This window comes from Scyliorhinus torazame, chromosome 17 (genome assembly GCF_047496885.1).
Source record: "Scyliorhinus torazame isolate Kashiwa2021f chromosome 17, sScyTor2.1, whole genome shotgun sequence".
Lineage (NCBI taxonomy): Eukaryota > Metazoa > Chordata > Chondrichthyes > Carcharhiniformes > Scyliorhinidae > Scyliorhinus > Scyliorhinus torazame.
The window spans coordinates 147,879,025-147,903,359 of NC_092723.1; the positions used below are offsets into that span (position 1 = coordinate 147,879,025).

The window sequence follows — 24,335 nt, forward strand, 5'->3', positions numbered from 1 at the left end:
TTGCCTGATGGAAAAAGTTGGAAGAGACCCGGGTGGCAGGAGTCTTTGATTATGCTTCCTGCTTTCCCAAGGCAGTGGGAGGTGCAGACAGAGTCAATGTATGTGAGGCGGGTTCACGTGATGGACTAAGTCATCTCTTTCTCTGCTAAACTCCAATGGATACAAACCGAATCAGTTCAACCTTTCCTCATAAGATAAACTGCCCATTCCTGGTATTAATCTAGTGAATATTCTTTGAATTTCTCCTAAAGCAACTACATCTTTCCTGAAGTAAGGTGACCAAGGAGACCAGATGTGGTCTCACCAGTGTGTTGTACAACTGAAACATAACCTCCTTACTTTTGTATTCAATTCCCCTTGCAGTAAATGACAACATTTTATTAGCTGTTCAAATGACTTGCTGTGTCCTTATGCTAGCCTTCTTATGATTCATGCACTAGGACCTTTGGGCCCCTCTGCGTCTCCACGCTCTGCAATCTCCCACCATTTAGATGATAAGCTTCTTTAATTCCTCCTGCCAAAATGCACAATTTCCCACTTTCCCACATTACACTCCATTTGTCAGATTTTTTTCTCCACTCACTTAACCTTTCTATGTCCATTTGTAGAATCCTTATGCCCTCATCACAACTTACTTTCCCCCACCTGCCAACTGGAAAAATACCCTTTTAAGCCTTCCTTCTATTTCCTATCAGCTAGTCAATCTTCTATCCTTGCCAATATGTTACCCCTTACACCAAGAGCTTTAATTTTTTTTGCAATAACCTTTGATGTGGCACCTTATCAAATGCTTTCTAGAAATCTAAATACAGTGCAACCACTGGTTCCCCTTTATCCACAGCATATGTTAATTATTCAAAAAACTCCAGTAAATTTCACAAAATCACGTTGACTCTGCTTGATTAACCTGACTTTGTCCAAATGCCCAGCTATAACATCTTTAATAATAGCTTCTAACATTTTTCCCTATGACAGATGTTACGCTAACTGGTCTGTAGTATCTTGCTTTCTGTATCCTTTTTGAATAAAGGAGTTACATTCATTATTTTACAATCTAATGGAACCTTCCCCAAATCCAGGGAATTTTGTAAAGTTAAAACCAATGCACCATCTATCTCGACCACTTACTTCAAGACCCGAGTATGAAGTCTATCTGGACATGGGGATTTGTCAGGCTGCAGCTCCAACAGTTTGCTCAACACCATTTCCTATGGTGATTGTAACTTTCCTGAGTTTCTCCCTCTCTTCCATTTTCTGATTTACTGCTATTTTTGGGATTTTATTTGTAAACACTATAGTGAAGACCGCTGCAAAATAGCTGTTCAATTCTTCTGCTTATTTTCCATTATTAATTACCCAGACTCATATAGGATGAACATTCACGTTGCTAACACTTCTTATTTAAAAATGTATAGAAGCTAACTTTCTCTCGTACTCTAATATTTCCCTCCTTATTAATCTTATAGTCTGTCTTTGCTGTTCTGTTCTTCTAAACTTCTATCCACCTTTGCAAAATGAAATGCTTTTTCTTTAAGTTTGATGGTATACTTAACATTAACTACAGATGGTAGGTCCTCCTCTTGGAATTTTCCTTTTTCATCAGAATGTATCTATTCTGTGTATTCTGAAATGTCCCTTTCAATATCTGCTACTGCATCTCCATTAACCTAATTTGCGAGGTCACTTAGAAAGCTTCACTTTCATGCCTTCATAATTGCCCTTGTTTAAATTAAAAATACTAGTCTTAGACCCACTAATCCCTCCCTCAAACTGAATGGCAGGAATTTTTCATCCCCCCCCTCCCCCCCTGCGGCGGAGGCGGCTCACTATTGGCCACTGATGGAATCTTCTGGTCCAGCTAAAGACTGTGGCAATTTGCATGGCTTCTCCGTCCTGCTGCCGAAGAACCCGCAGCAGGGATCAACTTTGGCGAGACCAGAATATCCTGTCAGCGGGAAGGTCAGGAAAATCCTGGCCAATGTCAAATTCAATCCTATTAGGATTGCTGTTACATAAGGATGCTTTCACAATAAGGTTATCAATTAATCCTATCTCATTGCACAATATTAGTTCTAGTGTAGTCTGCTCTCTTCTTGCCTCCAGATCGAGCTGTTCCAAAGAGCTATCCCCAAAAGCAGTGTACGAACTCTTCATCTATGCAACCTTTGCTCTCTGATTTTTCTATATAATCTATATGTAGATTAAAATTCCCCATGATTAAACCCGCACCTTTCATTCAAGCTCCCATTCTCTCCTCCTTTGTACCCACTTGAATGACTTTCCGTACCATGGTGCCATGGTCAGTCAGCTCATCCACCTTGCAGCACTCACTATCATCCAAATCACCTGAGAGAACCTCAGACCTGTTAGCCAATGTGGAGGCTGACACTCCTGCACTCCTGCCCTCTAGATCCCCTTACCTGTCTCAGCTGCAGACATACCCTCCTGTCCCTGACCACCTTCCAAATCAGGAGACCCTGTCCGAAGGGGTGGTGGTCACCACCTGGCACAAAGCATCCAGGTTTCTCTCACGTGGTCTGATGTATCTGCAGCTCAATAACTCTGAGCCAAAGCTCCTCAATTCACAGACACTTACTGCAGACATGTTTGCTTTGGCATCCAAGAGCTCCCACATTCTGCAGCCATGACTCATCACCTGTCCTTGACTGTTTTAATTAATTAATTACTTAATTATTTTATTCAATTATTATTTGTCTTTTTTGTATTTTCTTAAATTTATCAATAATTCCTGTACTGTTGTAAATCGTAGGAGTAGAATAGGCCTTAACTACTCACCAGGTACAGACCAGATATTCACTGAGGAGCGAGCTTCTTCCCTGCAGCAGAGCAGGAACTAATTCCTGCAGGGTGAAAAAGTTAGAAAAAGCCAAAGCAGTATCTCACAAACTCCCTCAACTCACCAGGCCCGCAGCACTCCATTGAGGTCGCACTCCAATACGTAAATGAAGCATTGACATTACTGAAAATAACGTTTCAGATTTCCAGAATCTGCAGATTTCGCTTCTTTAAAATTGCATTGGGTCATTTTCCCCTATTTATTCTGATGCTGTGGCTGCCATTATCTGACACATGTTCCTGAGATGGGCAACCAGAATATCATAGAATCATAGAATTTACAATGCAGAAGGAGGCCATTCAGCCCATCGAGTCTGCCCTGGCTCTTGGAAAGAGCGCCCCACTTGAGCCCACACTTCCAACCTACCCCATTACCCAATAACCCCACCTAACATTTTTGGATACGAAGGACAATTTAGCATGGCTATTCCACCTAACCTGCACATTTTTGGACTGTGGGAGGAAACCGGAGCACCCGGAGGAAACCCACGCAGTCACGGGGAGATCGTGCAGACTCCGCACAGACAGTAACCCAAGCCGGGAACCTGGGACCCTGGAGCTGTGAAGCAACTGTGCTAATCACTGTGCTTCTGTGCTGGCCCTATCTGTCTGTTTGAGGTTGGAGACCACTGTAATATACAAATGAGGGTTCCATAATGTACATAGAGCACTGTCTGCAGCTTTGAGTTACATAGAATCCATAGAACCCCTACTGTGCAGAATGAGGCCATTCAGCCCATCAAATCAGTACCGACCCTCCGAAAGAGCACCTCGACTTAGGCCCACTTTCCCGCCCTATCCCCAATAACCCAACCTAACCTGCACATCCCTGGACACTAAGGGACAATTTAGCGTGGCCAATCCACCTAACCAGCACAGTTTTGGAGTGTGAGAGGAAACTACCCGGAGGAAAACCACACAGACACAGGGAGAATGGGGAAACTACACACAGCCAGTCAGGAACAGGCTGGCTGGATTCGAACCCAGATCCCTGGCATTGTGAGGCAGCAGTGCTAACCACTGTGCCAGCAGTATTGCACACTATAATGAACCGTAAACTCAGGGTGATGATTTTAACTTGAGCATCCAAACTAATGGTGCTTACTAAATGGACTGCCGGAGGTCATTCAGAAATCAGATGTGGGCCCAGGAGGAGCGGGGCCCCAAAGCCCAACCTAGATCAGCTCCCTGCTGGACATAAGCTGGTGGCCTCTAACAAGTAGCACCCTGAGTGTGGTTTGACTGATGGGACTTGATTTCAAAATAGCTCATAGTCACAATTATGGCAAGTGGGCAGCACAGTAGCATTGTGGATAGCACAATTGCTTCACAGCTCCAGGGTCCCAGGTTCGATTCCTGACTTGGGTCACTGTCTGTGCGGAGTCTGCACATCCTCCCCTTGTGTGCGTGGGTTTCCTCCGGGTGCTCCTGTTTCCTTCCACAGTGGCCATGATAAATTGCCCTTCGTGTCCAAAACTGCCCTTAGTGTTGGGTGGGGTTACTGTGTTTTGGGGATAGGGTGGAGGTGTGGACCTTGGGTAGGGTGCTCTTTCCAAGAGCCGGTGCAGACTCGATGGGTCGAATGGCCTCCTTCTGCACTGTAAATTCTATGATCTATTATAGAATCAATTGACAGCCCATTGTGTGACTCAAGTTGAACTCAACACCAATGGGTTTACAGTCCACAATACATAGTGTGCAAAGGAAAACGTTATTCAACATCACAAACCCGCTACCTTAGAAATCTGCTCTGGTCTCTTTAATTCCGAAATCAAATTCAATATTTTTTCTTTCTTTCTTGTAAAGTTTCTTTTTAATCTGATTTCTCCCAAGTATTTTGACAATTTTTATTTTCCTTATCGATTTCCTTCCCTTCCTCCCTGCGCTTGATTATTAATTTATTGAATACCACTAAATCAGAGAGAGAAAAAACATAAATAATGATGACAATTTCAATTGGAATGGATGAAAATAGATGGAGGATTTGACTTTTCAATTTCAAAGTGGAAAGCTTTTTTTGTAAATAATATCCAGCAGCGCAACAAATAGAAAGAACTGTGCGGTATGAATTTGTGATGCAGATGTCAATGGGTGAAAATGGTTTATTGACATATGTGATACAGTTTAAACTTGAAAGTATAACTCGATAAAGTCTATGCGATATTTTTAATTCGATTCAATAATATTGCATAGTTAGAATTGTTAAACTCATTTGTATTTTATTTCTTTCTGTACCATTTGGTGCCTATTTAACTTTTTGTATTAACTGTCGTCACTGCTGGTATTAACATTTATTCTGTAGTATATATTCATATTATTTTTAAATTTGCACATTTAAAAGGCATCCTTTTTTTATTTTGCATTACTCAAAGTTCAGTATATCAAAGATGGAAAAAGTTTGTGGAGATGTCCCTGAAGACATTTGTGATGCCGTGACTAAAGAAATATTCTAAGTAGCTCAGGTATCCTTCATTCTTATTTCACACAGGTTGATTAATGTAATGTATTAAGTCAGCGCTACAGTAAGACCGACCCATTCTTAATGAGTATATTAAGGCACTCAATCAATTGATTGTTTAACAAGGCTAGCCAAGTTTAACAGTTATGTGTTTAACCCCAAAAGTGCATCAAATTTGTTACCACAGCCTTGGCAGTACCTCTTTCATTTACTTCATCAGACATGAAGTTAACGTCAAAGGATGGCTGTTGAAATCTGGAAACAACAGTATATAATTGGAATAATTGTTTGCAGCAGTCATGGCTTTCTTTATGTACGTCTATTCCTGAATCCCAGAAGGAGAAAGTAAAATCTCTTTAGTTCTTGTGTGTTTGTAGAGTTGTGTGAACAGTTGGTATGAATAATAATCTCTCACTTCTGCCTGAGCTTGCATTTGTCGGATTTCTAGAACATGGAAACCAGCTCAGCTAATATGTTGTCAGTATTGCGTTCAGCAAGTGATCCATCCTCAGCTATTTGCAATCTGTGTCAATGACTTCAATGAGCGGAGTAAGTTTAATGCATCCAAATTTACTGAGGAAACAAAGTTAGGTTCACGATGAGGACAGAAAAAGGCTGCAAAGCGACAAAGGCAGGTTTAGTGAGTAGACGAGAATGCAGGAGGTGGAATGCAATGTAGAAAAATGTGAAGGTAGCTACCTTGGAAGAAAATAAAAAGCAGATTTTTTTTTAAATGGTGAGGAATGTTGCTATTCAGAGGGACTATGGCATCCTTGTACATGAACCACAGAAAGTTAAATGCAGCTACATCGAACAATTAGGAAAGCAAATGGCATGTTAGCCTTTATTACAAAGGTGTTCAGTGTAAAGGAGTGAAGAAGCCTTGGTGAAGCCACACCCGGAGTACCAAGATACCAAGGTTTGAGGTCACGTACCAACTGACTCAAGAACAGTTCTTCCCTACTGGACTTTTGAATGGACCTACCTCGTATTAAGTTGATCTTTTCTCTACACCTTGCTATAACTGTAACATTATATTCTGCAGTCTCTCCTTCCTTTCCTATGTACGGTATGCATTGTTTGTACAGCATGCAAGAAACAATACTTTTCACTGTATACTAATACATGTGACAATAATAAATCAATTCAAATCAAATGTATGTTAACAATCAAATTTTTACTAACAACCTGTAACTATATACAAATAAACAGTAAAGGGTACAAGTGTAGAGCTATCTCCATCCTAGGTCTTAACACATCTCTTCCCAACACTGCAGACATTAGCTTTAGATCATGTGCCTTCTTACATCACTCTGTGGACGGTGCAGTACTCAGTCCCACATTAACCCTGTATATACTAAACCCTATACTATACCTACCCCCAAATCCTTATCTCATGGATATAGTTACTTTGGTTTATTTGATGTCTTACATTATTATAAACAGTTACCTTATTGTTACAACCTTAATGCTATTCTAAAATTATTGTAATTACAGTATTGATATAAACCACATTCTCAGTGCCCCATCTTCCTCCTCAAGCCTTCCAGGTTAGAGGTTCAGGCGGCCTAGAGGCCTTATCACCCTTCCACAACTCGTTCGCCGTTCTGTCAGGTTGTGTAGGTTGCAGTTCTTGTTGTTGGCTTGCAGGTTGGACTGTCATTTGGGTATTCTTTCATCCTTTTCTCCCACTGCTTTATGTTGAACAATGCCTGGTCAGTTTGGCTATGTTGTCGATGCACGTTTGCTGTTACTCTCGATTGTTTCTTGCGAGCTGGGCAAAGAAATTATTTGTCTCCATTGTGCTGCTTTTTTTTCTTTTTTCCATGTGGGCCATCTGGAAGCCTTCTGAGACTTTCCTGTAGTGAGAGCAAAGTTGAGTGATATTCTCACCTGTGCTTTTTGTTGTAGGTGGTGACAGACTGCTACCTGTTGGCAGATTCCCATGGAGTATTAGCATGCTGATTGGAAATTACAGCATATGCCCAGTAGTTGCCGTGTCGACCAGCTGTACCATCGTTGTGGTTGGGGGTAGAGGCTTCACAGATGGCTGATCATTCTTTGCTACCACTTCCACCAGAGTTGCCAACGTAATCTCTTGGGTATTAGATTGTTCTGACCATTGGGGACTATCCTGGACCTGGAATCATTTTATTTTTATTTATTTATTTATTTTTATTTTATCTTTCCAATTTAGGGGCAATTTAATGTGGCCAATCTGCCTACCTTGCACATTTTTGGGTTGTGGGGGTGAGACCACACAGACACTGGGAGAATGTGCAAACTCCACACAGCCAGTGATCGAACCTGGGTCCTTGGCAGAGTGATGCAGTAGTGCCACCCACTGCACCATCGTACCACCTCTGGACCTGGGATGATAATGAAGAAACCTGCTCCCAAAGAGAGAAGAGACTGAGGGTGAACTCCGAGTCTGAATACCCCTTTAGTGTTTCAGGACTCAGGACCATGTTATTTTCTGGCTGGCTAACAACAGCATTCGTCTTTACATCCTCTGCTGTCTGGAGAAGACCCAGGGTGATGCAGGCAGCCTTGCTCAGGAGAGAGGAAGACTGGTTATGGATGACATACATCAGGTCAAAGGTTTGTTTTCTGCCATATCTCAGTGGTTCCGGGATCATGCCAATGAACCCCTGTGCTGTAAAGTGGAGTATCCATTGTTTGAAGCCAGTGGCTTTTGAGCCATGGTTCCTTGTCTGATAGGATTTCAAGCTGGCAACGGAATCTAATTTACAAGGTGTTGAATGACCAATTGCCAGGATATCAGCATTCCAAAATGAAGAACCACAATCTTTGATCTCACCCAAGAAGCATGGTTGTGTATCTTCTGTGTTTTCACTCTTGTCCTCGGGGATTACCTTTGGGCTGTCTGTGATGGGGTTTTGACTTGCACAGTCTGCCAACATATTCCTGACTTAGATTAATTGGATTTCCTGGTCTAGAGTAAGATCACTTTTAGCTTGTAGGTGGTCAGAGAGTGTAGGAGGTCAGAGAGTGTATCATCTGCAACACCCACCCTGATTTTGACTTGAACGAACTCAGACCTTTACATCTCCATCTTCACACCCCTCTGCCACCCTTTATGAAGAAATTGACGGGCTCCCCAGACAGTTGGGACTCTCTAATTGAATTTAGCTCTTTCCAATATTTTGTTGGATCTCAAGTTGAAATACACATCAAAGGGTTTTAAAATGGCCTCAAATTTGGTGCATGAATTATCAATATTCTATTGTGCAATTATATCATCTGCAATTGGCCCTACTGAGTAAAGAAGGGTGGTTATTTGTTCCACTTCTGATTTTTAATCTAAACTCAATGCAATGCTGTATCCTAAAAATATTTTCCCCCAGTGACACTAAATTTGTGACTATTCTGGGCCTTGGGAGAGTCCCAATGGAGTTGAAAGTGTGGAATCATGATCCATATTGAAGATTCTTAACAGTTTTTAAAGTTTTGAGTCTTCCAAGATGGCATCGACATTCACTGCAGAATAATGAATTTCCCGTGCTTGCCTGTTTTGACACACTTTGCAAAATAGCAGTGGCATGCTTCGGGAAGAGGATTTTTTAACAACGGCTGCGTGGGTCAGTGTTCTACCGACTTGATTTAATTGGCGATGTATTGACGCGAGTAGCGAGATGTCTGAATGAATCACAGGCTTATTGTTTAAGATTTGGGCAGTCATGAAGCTTCTGAGAGTTGATTTTCTGTTGGCCACGTGTTGAGACTTGGAGTCAGGGAATTAGGATTAATGACAGGTTTTACCCAAACAGTGCTTCTGACTGAATTAGTAAAAGGGCTTCTCAGGCCTGACTGCAGCCTGGAAGTGAAAAGGTTTTAGCTCACCCTTGCAGACTCTGGACTGTGCGGAAGCTGGACTTCCAGAGGGAATGGTGTGGAATCCTCTGCTGTAGTTAAACCTATGCCCTTAGCTTCCCAATTGTTCCCTCCAGAGATTTCCTCGCAAATTTTCTCAGCACCTGTAGCTTCAGTTGGGAATTTCTTTCAGTTCAAAAATCCATTTAAGACGTACTTCCCTTTCTGTGAAGATGATGGTTTGTGATTCGGAATTGTCACCATGATTGGATGATGTTGGTTGCAGAACATCTGTTGAAGAAGTCTTCGTGGTCTTATGTATTTTAACAGAAACTACTTGTAACTATATACAAATATACAGTAAAGGGTACAGGCATAAAGCTATCTCCCTCGGTCTTAAAACATCTCTTCAATACTACCCTACGACTAAATCATGTGACTGCTTACATCACAATGTGGGCAGCATTTACCCTTTATATACCAGACCCTACTACTACAGAGAGGAATGGCCTCTGAGGAGGAAATGAGTAGGCTGGGAATATATTCACCATAATTTAAAAGAATGAGAGATGGCCTCCTAGAAATGTATGAATTTTTAAGAGGCTTGATAGCATAGATGCTAAACGGGTAGTCTGGAATCCGGGGTCACTGTCGCAGAGCAAAGGCTAAGCAATTTAGGATTGTGATGAGAAAACACGGGCATGATTCTCCGACGCTGAAATCGCGTTTGACGATTGGCCGAAGAATCCCCATTTACGTTGAAATCGGGGGCGGCGGCGCTTTTGCCATGTGCCGCCCCCTCCAAAACGGCGTTTCTGCAAGTACGCCGCACGCCGTACGCCGTTGGGACGGCCTCAGGACGTCATCTGAGGCCCTCTCCCAATGCTCCGCCCCCAGTGGGCCGAGTTCCCGACGGCGTGGGGCACGTGTCCTTTTTTTTTCGGGAACCCAGCGTGGCGGCTACGGACTGAGGCCAATGTCGCCACAGTCGGGTGGGAGTTGTTCTGCGAGCAGAGGGCGCTTTGGCGGGCGCTGGGGCCACTGGTAGGAGATGGCCCATGGGTGACAAGCGTTATTCCGTGAGTGGGGGGGGGGGGATTATTTGGCAGGCCTGGTCCACGTGTGGCCGGCGCCATGTTGCACGCTGCAGGCCACCGCCGTGCGTATGCGCGGCCATGGACCTGCCAATTCTCCAGTCGTATCCGCAGCTAAATTAGAGGGCTCTATACTGAGTGCCTTCTAGCCCCCCCCTCCTCCCCCCACCAGACGGAGGATTGGTGCAGCTTTTGCACAGTCTTTTCAGGCGTACAATGCCCCTGTTCCCACGCTGACATCAGCACTTAGTCTTCACAAATGGAGAATTCAGCCCCATGTCTCTACTCAGAGGATATTAGGCCTTTGAAATTTCCTATCCTGTGCTGTGTATGGTTAATTGATGAACAAATTCAAGGAAGGAGCCAATAGGTTTTTAGGTACTAAAGAAATTTAGGGGTATAAGGATGTTGCAGGAAAGTGGAGTTAAGGTACAAGATCGACCATGATCATGTTGAATAGCGTAGCAGGCTCAAAGGGCCGAATGACGTGCTTCTCCTTCTATATCTCATTGATACACAGATACATAGTGTCATGTGAGAGTACCTTTAAGACATGGATGTTAAAGCAATGTACCTTTAAGAAAACAGTGATGTCAGAGAGTGGGTGGAGCTGAGTTTAGATCAGCCATTTTGAAGTTTCAGTTTGGAAAAGCAGCTTGTGTGTGTCTGTGTGTTTCCAGAGAGCTGCAGTTGGAAAAAGCAGCTTGTGTGTGTTTCCAGAGAGCTGCCGTTTGAAAAGCAGCTTGTGTGTGTCTGTGTGTTTCCAGAGAGCTGCAGTTTGGAGGAAAAGAGCTTGGGGAGTCTCTGTGTTTTGCAGTGAGCTGGATTTGGTGTGAGCTCTGCCATGAAAGACTATCTGTGGATCTTTACATTTACACATAATAGTAAAGCCTTTAACCTGATGTGATTCTGTTTAAAGGTATTAAGTCTCTTGGAAGTTAGAAGGAACATTTTGAGGAATTATTTATTGTTGCAATATTTTCTGAGTTATCTTTGAAGTAAGGGGTGTTAAGAGATCCAATGTTTATTTAAGATGTTAAGTTGAGTTCATGGAATAAACATTGTTTTGTGTTTAAAAACCCACGTGTCCATAATTGTAATCCCACACCTAGGGAACAAGCCGTGTGCTAGGAAAAGCAACAAATATATTAAAGGGGGAGGTTGGTTGAACTCCATGATACATTTTGGGGATCTGAAAACGCCTCTCCCATAACAATTGGGGGCTCATCCGGGATAAAAGTCTATCCATTGGATTGGCTGTTGTGAACTTAAAGACAGTGAAGGATTGTTGCTTTTCTGGTGTGGTATTTTAGTTTAAGTGGGGAGTATGTTGTGGACAATGGCTCTTTCAGAGGCTCAGAAGTTTTTGGGGTGGAGACTGTCACACGCAGTACTTTACGGACAGAGACGAAAAGCAGACTGTTGGGTCGGGCAATAACATTGCAGTTAACATTACCTGACAAAATGCGAAAAGATGAGGTAATTATGGCGGTGGTTAAGCATTTAAAGTTGCCTAAGATAGAGTTTGACTCATGGGAAATGGCAAATATTCAGTTGCAAATTAAACAAATAGAACATGAGAAAGAATTAAAGCAACTTAAATACGAAAGAGAGAGAGCAGGAAAAAAAGAGAAAGAGATAGAAATGAAAAAGAAAAGGAGAGAGAAGAAAGAAACAAAGAAAGAGATAGAGAGGAAAGAGAAAAAGAGAGAGAGTTTGAACTTCGGAAAATGGCTCTGAAACATGAAAATCAGTTAAAATTGGCAGATGCAAAGGGACACGTACAGTTGGAGGAGATGGATGAGGATAATGAGACAGAGGGTCATAGTCAAAGACGTGGTGGGGATCTATTTAAATATGTCCAAGCATTGCCAAGGTTTGACGAGAAGGGGTGGAAGCCTTTTTCATTTCATTTGAGAAGGTAGCTAAACAAATGCAATGGCCACAGGACATGTGGGTATTACTGATTCAAACAAAGCTGGTAGGTAGGGCTAGTGAAGTGTTTGCATCACTACCGGAGGAGGTATCTGGAACGTATGAGGAGGCAAAGAAATCCATCTTAAGTGCATATGAGCTACTTCCTGAAGCTTACAGACAAAGGTTTAGAAATTTAAGTAAATAATTTGGTCAAACATACATGGAGTTTGAAAGGCTCAAACAGAGTAACTTTGATAGGTGGATAAGGGCTTTGAAAATAGACCAAACGTATGAAGTTCTCAGAGAAATTATACTTCTGGAGGAGTTTAAAAATTCAATTCCTGATGTAGTGAGAATTCATGTGGAAGAACAGAGGGTTAAAACTGCGAGATTAGCAACGGAAATGGCAGATGATTATGAATTAGTTCATAAATCAAAGATTGGTTTCTGACATCAGTTTCAGCCGGTGAGGGATAGAACTGGGGACATGAGAAATACTCAAGTGGTAAAGGTAAAGGTGATTTGATGGGAGACAAAAAAGAGAGTGTACCTCAGATTAAAAAAGAAATCCAGGAGGGTGGAAAAGAAATGAAAAGTTTCAGATGTTTTCACTGTAATAAACTAGGCCATGTAAAGTCACAGTGTTGGTGGTTGAAGAAAAGCACTGGGAAGGCTGATGTGGTAAAGCAGGATAAGACAGTGGGGTTTGTTAGAGTGGTAAAGGAAAGCCCAAGGGAAGCGAAGGAGGTGCAAACGATTGTACAGCCTGTTCAAGAAGTAATTGTTAAGAAGGTTCCAGATGTATTTAAAGAATTTATTTGTGTGTGTAAAGTTTACTCATGTGTATCAGGAGGAGCAGGTAAAGAAGTTACAATTTTAAGGGATACAGGGGCTAGTCAATCTTTAATGGTAAGAGATGAGGAATTATGTAGTTTGGGAAGAATGTTGCCAGAAAAGTTGGTGATATGTGCAATTCAGGGTGGGAGGAGTAGTGTTCCATTATATAAGGTAAAGTTGGAAAGTCTAGTGAAGAGTGGTGAAGTGGTAGTAGGTGTAATAGATAAACTATATAGCTGGATCGCAGGTGGGAGTGATGCCTACTGTGGTTGATAAGCCAGTGGAAAATCAGACAACTGAAGGCTTGAAGGATGAATATCCTGGGATTTTTCCGGATTGTGTAGTAACAAGGTCGCAAAGTCACAAGTTAAGACAAGAGGAGAAATCAAAGAGTGAAGATGAAGTTGAAGTGCAATTATCAGAAACAATTTTTGATCAGATGGTTGAAAAATAACAAGAACAGGTGGAGGATGAGGCGGATATTTTTAGTTAAGGAAAACTGGAGAAGTTACAACAGAAAGATATAGAAATGAAACGGATATATCAGAAAGCATGTATGGAAGAGGAATCTGAGAGTATACCAGAGTGTTATAACCGTAAAAATTATGTCTTGATGAGAAAATGGAGACCTGTACATATGCAGGCGGATGTAAAGTGGGCAGGTTCATCAAGTAGTATTGCCGGTAGCGTATAGAAAGGAGGTGTTGCGAGTTGCACATGCGGTACCAGTGGGTGGTCATTTGGGAATAAGGAAAACTCAAGCTAAAATCCAGAAACATTTTTATTGGCCTGGACTACATAAAGATGTAGTTAAATTTTGTCAATCATGTCACACGTGTCAAGTGATAGGGAAACCTCAAGCAGTGATAAAACCAGTGCCCTTAATACCCATTCCAGCATTTGAGGAACCTTTTACGAGGGTCATAATTGATTGTGTAGGACCGCTTCCTAAAACAAAAAGTGGGAATCAATATCTTTTGACTATAATGGATGTGTCTACTAGGTTTCCAGAGGCCATTCCAGTACGTAATATTACAGCTAAAAAGATTGTGGAGGAATTACTTAAATTCTTTACTGGATATGGACTACCCACAGAAATTCAATCGGATCAAGGATCAAATTTTACTTCAAAGTTATTCAAAGAAGTTATGGATAGCTTAGGAATAAAACAATTCAAATCAACTGTGTACCATCCAGAATCGCAGGGAGCGTTAGAAAGGTGGCATCAGACATTAAAGTCAATGTTGAGGGCGTATTGTCAAGATTATCCAGAAGATTGGGATAAAGGAATTCCATTCGTATTGTTTGCAATTAGGGATGCACCTAATGAGTCTACCAAATGTAGTCCTTTTGAACTAATTTTTGGTCATGAGGTAAGAGGACCACTTAAATTGATTAAGGAAAAATTGGTGGGTGAGAAATCGGAAATTACACTATTGGATTACGTGTCAAATTTTAGGGAACGATTAAATAGAGCAGGTGAATTGGCGAGACAACATTTGAAAGTTGCACAAAATGTGATGAAACGGCAAGAAATCCAAAGTTCTTAGTTTTACCAGTGGGGATAAAGTTTTAGTGTTGTTACCAGTGGTAGGTGAGCCTTTAAAAGCTAGGTTTTGTGGACCGTATCAGATTGAAAGGAAATTAAGTGAGGTGAATTATGTGGTAAAAACACTAGATAGAAGGAAGACTCACCGAGTGTGTCATGTGAATATGCTTAAAGGGTACTTTGAAAGGGAAGGAGAGAAAAAGGAGGTTTTAATGATTCTAACTCAAAGTGATGAACCAAATCCAGATGACTGTGAATTTGACATACCTCAAATTAAATAGGAAAATGAGGATGTTCTCAAAAATTGGGATGAATTGTTAAGTTTCCTTCCAGAGGAAAAACAAACTGACCTAAAAGAGTTATTGATATCACATTGGCAAATTTGTAGAGATAAATTGGGAAGTACTAAAATGGCTATACATGATGTAGATGTGGGAAACGCTGTTCCTATCAGACAACATCCATATAGACTTAATGCTTTAAAAGTGGCACAGGTTAACAGAGAGATTGAGATTATGCTGAGGAATGGCATAATTGAAGTGGGTTGCAGCCAATCGAGCTTACCCATAGTTGATGGTACCTAAACCAGACGGTACCCAACGGTTGTTTGTGGACTACCGAAAGGTGAATGCAGTTACAAGAACGGACTCTTATCCTATCCCACGTTTGAAGGATTGCATTGAGAAATTGGGACAATCTGCTTTTATTTCCAACTTCCAGACATGGAAAGAACATTTAAAACATCGTATGGAGTTCTTCGATCGATTTCAGGAGGCGGGTTTGGTGATGAACCTAGCTGAAAGTGAATTTGGAGCAGCCCGAATCACTTTCCTTGAGGAGTTTCCGATACCCTCAAGACTAAGGAAAATAATGCGATTTCTTAGCACGAGTGGATTTGATCGAACATTTATGCAAAGTATTGTGGCGTGATTACTCCACTGATGGACTTGCTAAAGAAAAGTCAAACATTTCAAGGGACAGCGGACTTTCAACAGGCATTTGACTGCCTGAAAGCTGTGATCACCAATGCTCCTGTATTGGAGAATTGCAAGGGGCTCTGTGGTCAGATTGAACTAAATTATCTGATTCGGAAGAGAAATGCCGAGGAGTAGAGGAATGGATGGATCATGCAGAGACTTTGTGCAAAGAGACTGTCAATTGAGAAGGATTTTGGTTGGAAGAAGAACAAAGAAAAATGGACTATATTATTATTCCTGTTTGAGTGTGTGTTTTCTTTAAATGAAAATGTATATTTACTGTGTGCATTTCTTAGTGGATGGCGCAAAAGTGAAAAATGAAACCATCTTGAAGTTGATGTTTGGTTGTTTTTTCTTGGGGGGAGGTGTCATGTGAGAGTACCTTTAAGACATGGATGTTTAAGCAATGTACCTTTAAGAAAACAGTGATGTCAGAGAGTGGGTGGAGCTGAGTTTAGATCAGCCATTTTGAAGTTTCAGTTTGGAAAAGCAGCTTGTGTGTGTCTGTGTGTTTCCAGAGAGCTGCCGTTTGAAAAAGCAGCTTGTGTGTGTCTGTGTGTTTCCAGAGAGCTGCAGTTTGGAGGAAAAGAGCTTGGGGAGTGTCTGTGTTTTGCAGTGAGCTGGATTTGGTGTGAGCTCTGCCATGAAAGACTATCTGTGGATCATTTGGGTGATTTAAACTCATAATAGTAAAGCCTTTAACCTGATGTGATTCTGTTTTAAGGTATTAAGTCTCTTGGAAGTTTGAAGGAACATTTTGAGGAATTATTTACTGTTGCAATATTTTCGGAGTTATCTTTGAAATAAGGGGTGTTAAGAGATCCAATGTTTATTTAAGATGTTAAGTTGAGTTCATGGAATAAACATTGTTTTGTGTTTAAAAACCCACATGTCCATAATTGTAATCCCACACCTAGGGAACAAGCCGTGTGCTAGGAAAAGCAACAAATACATTAAAGGGGGAGGTTGGTTGAACTCCATGATACATTTTGGGGTTCTGAAAACGCCTCATCCAAAACAATAGATACTTAGAAGATAGGAGCGGGAGGAGGCCTTTTGGCCCTTCGAGCCTGCTCTGCCACTCATCACGATCATGGCTGATCATCCAACTCAATAGCCTAATCCTGCTTTCTCCTCATAGTCTTTGATCCCATTCTCCCCAAGTACTATATCCAGCTGCCTCTTGAATATATCCGAAGTTTTAGCATCAACTACTTCCTGTGGCAATGAATTCCACAGGCTCACCGCTCTTTGTATGAAGAAATGTCTCCTTAACTCTGTCCGAAATGGTTTACCCTGAATCCTCAGGCTGCGACCCCTGGTTCTGGACACACCCATCATTGTTAACATCGTCTCTGCATCTACCCTGTCTAGTCCTGTTAGAATTTTATAAGTCTCTATCAATCTGACCACAGAGCCCCTCTATCCCCCCTCATTCTTCTGAACTCCAGCGAGAACATTCCCAACTTAGTCAATCTCTCCTCGTATGACAGTCCCGCCATCCCTGGAATAAGTCTGGTAAACCTTCGCTGCACTCCCTCGAGAGCAAGAACATCCTTTCTCAGAGGAGACTGCACACAATACTCCAAGTGTGGCCTCACCAAGGCCCTGTACAATTGCAGCAACACATCCCTGCTTCAATACTCGAAACCTCTTGCAATGAAGGCCAGCATACCATTAGCCTTCTTTACCGCCTGCTGCACCTGCATGCTTACCTTCAGCAACTGGTGGACAAGGACACCCAGATCCCACTGCACACTCCCCTATCCCAATTTACAACCATTCAGGTAGTAATCTGCCTTCCTGCTTTTGCTTCCAAAGTAAATAACCTCACACTTATCCAAATTTTACTGCATCTGCCATTGATTTTGCCTACTTGCCCAACCTGTCCAGATCATGCCATAGGATCCCTGCATCCTTGTCACAATTCACCCTCCCACCTAACATGGTATCATCTGCAAACTTTGAAATGTTACATTTTGTTCCCTCATCCAAATCATTAATATATATTGTGAATAGCTGGGGTCCCAGCACCGATCTCTGTGGTACCCCACTTGTTACTGCCTGCCAATTTGAAAAGGATGCATTAATCCTTAACTCTTTGTTTCCTCTCTGCCAACCAGTTTTCTATCCACCTCAATACAATTCCCCCAAATCCCATGCGCTTTAATTTTGCACAATAATCTCTTATGCGGGACTTTGTCAAATGCCTTCTGAAAGTCCAAATATACCACATCGACTGGCTCCCCCTTGTCAACTGTAATGGTTACATCATGTTCTTCAGTTCAAAGTAAAAGGGAAGCATGCCCTTGTTTTCATTTCAATTGTTCTCTTTTTAGCTGGTGGGATGAAGCACATGATTTATTCCGGCATTCAAGAAATGTTGTGTGACAATTCATCATACGGATTTATGGTGTGAATTGAAAACATCGAGCAGGCAGTAGTAAAGCTACTGTGGTCTCTCAACCTCCATTGGGAAACCCACATGTAATCTCTGTCTTCTCACTATTGATGCAATGTCTAATGGATGCAGCATTATGATCCCATTGGACAAATGTACTTTTCTGAAACTCATGCCTGGGAAAAATAAACCAGAAGCAAATTGGATAAATCATTTTTGCAATGTTAATATACAATCTACCCCTGTTAATTCCAGCCAGTTGATGTGCTGAAAATTTAATTAACCAATGATTTAACATTTGAATATTGGAGAAATGCTTCCAGAAATAGCCACCGAGGCTAAATGGCTAATTTCCTTCCTGTGTTTTTTTCATTTTTCCCCTCTCAAAGTCATGTAAAAGAAATACAGCTGCTGCAATCATTTGGAATAGGACACAAATTTAAATACAGAATTCAAAACTTAATTTGTCACATATGTTGCATTTGTCAATTTAGCAATGCCTTGATTAGAGTAACGTCACCCAGACAGATGGGAGCACACAGGTTTTAATCATATTTTAAGATTTTATACAAAGGAATAGTTGAGTCAAAGTTACCAGCAGTTTCCAGAGAACTTTTAGTCCTGTGCAGACGAGAATATGGTTTAGAAAATAGTAGCTTCAGCTTTCAGCTGGAGGCAAAAGTGTAAGTGGGCAGGTAGAAATATAAATGCAATATCCAGAACCCCAGTCTGCCCCAATGCAGCTTTCTCATTCGATTGTGTCAGAGAAATACCCGTCCACTCAAAAGCAATGGATGTAGATCAAGTCCTTGTTCCACAATGACACCGCCCACTGTGACTGCAATCTCCCCCACCCGGGCTTTAGTGCCAAATGGAATGCAACCTGACAAGTTTCAAGAGGAGAGACAAGGTGAGGGAGTTCAGACTTTGGTAACTTTATACTGAGTAATATTAAGGGAAACGAACAACGCTGGGGGAAAAAAATCCCAAATAGTCCGATCATGGACCAGTCCAGATGATCATCGGGCCTCACATGTGCTTGTGCAGAGGAATTGTGCCAGTCTCACGCCTCCCCAGCTTCATCTTGATCGTGAACACCCCCTGCAGTCATAGGCCATTCTTCACTATCCTTTTTAGAGCAGCCTTGATGATAAGCAGCAATAATTTCTGAAAAGATCTGAATATATCTTGATGAATTTGATCAGATGCCGGTGTTTTACTTTGCCCCACCCGACCTAATGATTTCAGCAGCATGGACCTTGCTTATTGGCCATTTAAACCCATAATTTGTTACTGGCCCAGGATTTGCTCCACAAATAAGGGTACGTTCACTCCGTGTGCTGTGATTAATCTGTTTTTTAAAAAAATGTGGTAATTTCTGGCAAGGTGAGAGATACACTGTGAGGTGAGAATCGCCACAAATTACTGAACGATTTGCATCACGCTGCCGATAGCCCCTGGAAAAAATGAAGCTCATGATCAACCTCGCCCCATAAGTATCCAGAAATTTCTGCATTACACCATAGATACTGTCATGATATTCAAACACACACATCATGATAGACAGACCAACAGACCAATTAGCACACATAACACGACAGCCAATCACAGACAAGGACAGAGACAGTATAAGACAAGAAACACGACACCTGGTGGTCAGTCCATCTGGAGACAAGGACAAGGACAGGACCTGATTAACAAGACACTCAGAGAGTCACCACGTGCGGAGAACCAAGACAGATCTGTAAATAACAAGTTGGAATAAAACAGCGTTGTACCAATTGCAACCGTGTTGGTTCATCTGTACCTCAGAGCACCCAACACCACATGGTACCAAGTGAGTGGATCGATACCTGCCGCCATAACTCAGCGTACAGAGACAACCAGCAATACCCAGGCAAGATGTACGAGCTCCCGGTTCCGCAGCCGCTCCAGTGCCACGGCGATCTCCGCGAAAACTGGCAGCGATTCCGGCAAACGTTTGAATTCTTCCTGGTGGCAGCCGAACTTAAAGACCTGTCCGATGATGAAAAAATAGAGTTTCTCCTCACCATCGCCGGTGCAAGAGCAGAAGAAATCTTTTAAAAATTCAAGTTGTCCAAGGGGCAAAACAGGTACGACTTCCAGGCAGTCCTGGACAAATTCGCCAAATACTGTGAGGAAAACACACTCCAATCGGCAAGGAAAGGTAAGAAAAGCAGCAGTACTCACCTCGAGGCCGAAATCCCGGACCAGAGAGCGATTTGGGTCGAGGTCGGCGGCCATCTTGCTAAAGGGAGTACACTAGCGCAGTTGCGCAAGAAGTGCAATTTAACCTCCGAAGAACCCTGCAACAAGCAGTTACCTACGCACAAACCGATGATTCCGACCTCGAATACTTCGATACCGATCTTTACATTTTTTCTGGACCTCGCGAGCCCAATGACAGCTCCATGGTCCTAGACGACTACGACCCGGATGAACCTTTCGTGTTGCACATTGGCGACACCCGCATTGAATCCGACGCAGATGCGGATTCATTTTTCGGATCTGAGGATCTTCAACCCAGCAGATACGACGTCCCAACTCATCAGTGCAGGATGATGCTGCCACCTGAAATTAGGAGACAGAAAGTGGTACAAGCCCACAGAGAGCGGCCTGCATCCACACAGAGCTTGGTCAACGCCCCGCTCAGGGTTCCCGACCCTACGAGGGAAGCAACGCAAGACTCCAATGCGCAGTCCTTGCAGGAACAAGACCATGAGGGTCTAGCAACCTCCTCTGACCAACTAGCGGCAGATGATGCAAGTCTGCCATGCTGACGTAAACAGCAAGAAGGCTATAACAGTCCACCACGCTCCAGTGCACAGCAGGACGACCATGACAGTCTATCATGCTACAATGAAGGGCACAGCGCTGATGACTGTTCAAGCCCAAATGAAGACAAGCCAAAGGAATCGCCTCTTCCAAGCCCAAAGAAAAAAGGATTATGCGCTGACCTTCAGGATCATTATAGCCGAAGAGATATTAATAATGCTGCACAGTCACAGAAGGATGCTGAGGATTTGCTAAAGAAATTACTTGTATGTCTAACTTGCAAGGAGCAGACTGAAAATTGCCATTGCTTTAGTACGGATCGAAAAAATGGACAAGACATTGATCCTCATTTAATGGAATTAACACAACCTGAATCATATCTACAGCAGGGACAACTGTCTCCCTTCAACGCAAAACCACAAAGTCCCAACTTCAGAGACCAGCAGTTAGTCAGTAATGGCTCTTCAAACCCTGATGGGAATATTAATCGCATTGAACCTATGCACACTCCACTGATAAATGAGCAGAACATTGGAGCAAGAATCCTGAGGACCACCGACATCGAGTAGCCAGACAAAGCACTTAAAACCCGCAGCAGTTTCAAGTGAACCAATTGTGCTTTCCAGTGATGGTGAAGATGCAGATAAGGTCGACCCGATTATCCATTGTACCACATTAACTCCAGAGATTAAGCATTTATGTCTGGGGAGTAGAATGTGGGCAATTGAGAACAGTAAAAGAGAGACTGTGACTATGCCAGTCCCAGCAAAATCAGACCCAGAGACTATGAAGGCATGTACATTAGAAAAGGATACATATGAAGTAACTGAGAAGAAAATTGAAACGGACTGTTCTTTGGAAACTAGTACAATGACGAAAGAAACATTGGATCCAACATTTGATGCCCTACATATGGGAGAAATTGAGGGAAATGAACAAGGTTCTGTAATGTCTGGGGGAAGATTTAAAATTCCAAAGAAGAAAAGCCCAAATGAAGGACAACGGCAAGACAATGACAGTCCACCCACATGGTTTGCACCACCAGATGAAAACTCTGACAATTTACCCAACCCTAGTGAACAGCAAGCAGCTACTGAGGATCTACCCATGGTACGTGAAACGAGTGACGACAGCATCCCACTTCCCATGCAAAAGGCGCAAAGTGACAGACCTCAGCTAGTGCATACAGAGGCACTCGACGATCACGGTGAGACCACTACGGTGTCACCACACTACTTCCACCCTCATTCGCTCGAACCTCTCCACAAGTCAATGCATTCCTGCATGTTCCGACTCCAGAATTGCAGCTTCAAGAAATCTCAGCTGACTCCAGTGAACCTACTAAGACTCCGGACGGGGAGCATCAACAAAAAACAGACCAGACTCCAGATGGGGAGCAACCAAACGCCGACTCTGATTCACGTAAGCCAGACTTTACTCCAGACAGGCAGTGTCGTAACCTCAGTGATGGCACGCTCAGGGTGACAGCAGATGCCACAACGACAGGAGATGGATCACGGGACAATCACACTGGGTCAGCAATAACAAGCAGCAGCTACAGTCCAAGAGGAATACACTAATTTTCACCACAGCTATGTCCACACGTTTGTTCCACACCGACAGTGCGGCCAATGACAGCTCATGCTGGACAAACCCAGTATTCAAGCCTGCAGCAGCCAGCAGTCTATGCAGCATATTCTCAAACAGGCCAGCACTACGGATTGCCCACTAATGGAATCAAGACCGAAGGAGGACTACCACCAGCGCAATCTGCACTACAGACTGGATGCCTTAGTTACTGTCCAGGATTTGCTGCACCACAGCCTGGCCAGATAGCATATTCCTATCAGATGCAAGGTTCCAGTTTCACACCATCACCAGACATTGATGCGAGCAGCAATTCTGTCTCCAAAGCGACATGCTTCAACGCTTCTCAGCAGAATCACCCTTCCAGCACAGCATGTGGCCAGAACCAGTACGCACAGTCTCATCCGACTTCAACATCTGGCACATTCATGACCTTGAATGATATTGTTGATGGTACCTCTTCAATGTCAACGACCCATCAGCTACAAGATGCCATCCGACAGCACCACCACAAACATAAAAAGAAAAAGACTCCACCTCGTTCCTGGTACGCATGACGGATGGATCGGTGCGTAGGCGCAATCGGCGAGCCCTTCGCCTACTTCCACGCTCGCAACGGAACCATACACAGACGCCGTGTCCTCCAATGGTTCCTGATAGTGACTTCGTGGAGCTGCCATATACCATGCCACTTCTGTCGCCACCCGTGGCCAGGCTCGCACCTCAGCCGGTGGTTCTCGACCCACCCTCGAGGCGGTCAACCCGTATTCGTCGCCCACCTACCAGACTGGACTTATGAGACTGTTCAGACGTCAAAGTTTAGAAACTATTGTATTGTAACATGTTACTGTTTTATCGTTCCAGATCTCGTTTGACTGGACCACACTTCAAAGTTTTTCTTCTTTTGTTATGGTACAACCTCGTTAGCATGCCACACCTGACATCGCCCCATGTATATAGTTACACCACATGTACATGCTGTAAATATCACGCACACACACCTTTAGCTGCACTCAGGACACATTCATATTTATAACCACGTAGGCACATAATCTTGTAAAAAAAGGGGGATGTCATGATATTCAAACACACACATCATGATAGACAGACCAACAGACCAATTAGCACACATAACACGACAGCCAATCACAGACAAGGACAGAGACAGTATAAGACAAGAAACACGACACCTGGTGGTCAGTCCATCTGGAGACAATGACAAGGACAGGACCTGATTAACAAGACACTCAGAGAGTCACCACATGCTGAGTACCACAACAGATCTGTAAATAACAAGTTGGAATAAAACAGCGTTGTACCAATTGCAACCGTGTTGGTTCATCTGTACCTCAAAGCACCCAACACCACAGATACGAATTAAACTCACGCAGAAAGTTGTGCGTGCTCTTGGGGAACAGATCCTGTGAATGGGGTGCTTTTTGCTCCCAATGGCTTTCCGGTTTGAAATCAATCAGCAATTATTGTCACATAAACAATTAATGCTGCAGAAATAGTTCAATCAGAATGCAAGTTAAACTGGAGAGATTAGAAAAGAGAACAAATCATTCACAGAGAGAAAAAAAGCATTGGGGAATATAACTCAATGATAGGAATGAAAGGCAACAAAGACAACACGGATTAGAAAGTGCGGTGTGGACTCAGTGAGTCAAATGGCTTCCTGTGCTGTAATTTTTGTGTTATTTTAAAATAAATCCTTGAGCTTATCTGCTGTATAAACATCAAGGCACTAGCCATGCATAAGGGACTGATTAACACATTATTCCTGGGTTCATTTATTAAGAGATCAGCTAGATGATGGTAGTCTTACATTGTTGCAAAGCTCAGGAACATGTCTGAGCTGTTGTCTGCTCACTGCAAACAGGGAGTAATATTAAGAATGAATCACTTGATATCACATCAAATCATATCAAATCTCCTGGTATCACATCAAATTTTGAAAAGAACATTTCCTCCCCGAATTCCAGATTTAGCTCTTCAAAAGTAGGGATTTTGGGTGGATAACACTTCA

The 24,335-nt window shown here is 42.7% G+C and overlaps 1 protein-coding gene across 11 annotated transcripts in view; it reads left to right on the forward strand.

Annotated features, from left to right (window-relative positions):
• rbfox1 (RNA binding fox-1 homolog 1) overlaps positions 1-24,335 on the forward strand; it is a 2,508,969-nt gene that overhangs the window by 926,108 nt on the left and 1,558,526 nt on the right. Inside the window, exon 1 of one of the 11 annotated variants that reach the window (XM_072481264.1) lies at positions 5,295-5,318. The exons of 9 other annotated variants lie outside the window; for them this stretch is intronic. The gene's annotated coding sequence lies outside the window, so the exon portion shown is untranslated. Of the gene's footprint in view, positions 1-5,294; positions 5,319-24,335 lie in introns of those variants that run through there. One more of the 11 variants, XM_072481257.1, reaches the window with a different exon arrangement.